The sequence below is a fragment of the Austrofundulus limnaeus genome, unplaced genomic scaffold (genome assembly GCF_001266775.1).
Source record: "Austrofundulus limnaeus strain Quisiro unplaced genomic scaffold, Austrofundulus_limnaeus-1.0 Scaffold52, whole genome shotgun sequence".
Taxonomy (NCBI): domain Eukaryota; kingdom Metazoa; phylum Chordata; class Actinopteri; order Cyprinodontiformes; family Rivulidae; genus Austrofundulus; species Austrofundulus limnaeus.
In genome coordinates, this window is record NW_013952454.1 from 2,380,699 (window position 1) to 2,382,262 (window position 1,564).

A 1,564-nucleotide genomic window follows, 5' to 3' on the forward strand; every position below is an offset into this window, starting at 1 on the left:
GTCTTTATTTTACAGGTAAAATATATGTTTATCAAATAAAGTCTAATGTTACAACTAATCAGGGATCCCTTTAATAAGTTTCCCCCCACGACACAATTAGCTATTTTTTGTATCTGAAGAAAGCAACCAAGCACAAAAAACTGTTTGAAATGTTTCTGACTTGTTTTGCTAAATTGTTAACGAAAATTAAAATGATGTCATTGTCCATCCCCCATCAAAAAGCAAGTTTAAAAGCATAGCTTAATGTAATGAACAATCAGTATCTTACCTGTTGTAGATAGCGCTGTCAACGAGCTCAGTTTGAAGAAAAGGAGTTTTGTTCTGGCTTGACACATGAGCCAAAGGTAGTATCTTGCCGAGATGGTTGACTACATTCGTAAATGTGCCTTGAAACTTTGTGCAACAAACTGTTTTCCTGCTTCGTCATGGGTGTCTCGGGGTCTCTGACAGAAACAGGTCCAGGTGTAGAAACCATGCGGATAAGGAACAAATATGACTTATTTTTAGATTTCTAGTTTTTATGATGTACTGTTGTTCTAAAAGCCGAGTATGAGAAGGAGTACTTCAGTTTRSGTACTCGCTGCTACAGAGAACTTAAACATTACACAACTTTGAAAACACGTTGGATGGATGGATGGATTGTTGTGAAAAACACGACTACACAACTCCCTGGTCACTCACAGGAGCTTGCAGAAGGAAATTTATTTTTGTTTTCTTAAAGAACCTGTGATATGCCTATCCTTCAAATACAAAAAGTCAAAGAAAGCATCTTATACTGAAGAAAATTGGCATAGTACACATGATTTTATCCATTTTGTCTCATAACTGGCCTATATTCTTTTGGATTTGGCTCAGCCAAAGTGAAACAGGAAGTGACATCAAAAGAGAACACTTTATAAACTCTGGTCTTCTTTTATTAAAACAATATTATTTAAACTTTAACTCTTCTTCATCTCTCTTTGATAGAAACTCAAAATAATCTGAAGAAACATCAGATATCTTTGTTGTTAGCTGTTGTAGCAACATTCTGTTTACATGCAGACATTCCCCTTTGACATCACTTCCTGTCTCTTCACACACAAATATCTGAACAACTTTCATCTCAGTGGTGTGAAATTTCTTTTGCAACATGTTAACATTATCTTTAGCGGCTCGGATGGTCGCTGAGGCAAAAACCCGGGCGTGGGAGGAGTTTGGAGAGGCCATGGAGAAAGACTTCCGCACGGCTTCGAGGCGATTCTGGTCCACCATCCGGCGTCTCGGGAGGGGGAAGCAGTGCAGCACCAACGCTGTTTATAGTGGGGATGGTGTGCTGCTGACCTCATCTCGTGAAGTTGTGGGCCGGTGGGCGGAATACTTCGAAGACCTCCTCAATCCCACCAACATGCCTTCTGTTGAGGAAGCTGAGCCTGGGGACTTTGGGTTGGGCTCTCCAATCTCTGGGGACGAGGTCACTGAGGTGGTCAAAGAGCTCCTCTGAATGGCAGGGCCCCGGGGGTGGATGAGATCCGCCCGGAGTTCCTTAAGGCTCTGGATGTTGTAAGGTTGTGTTGGCTTACGCGAC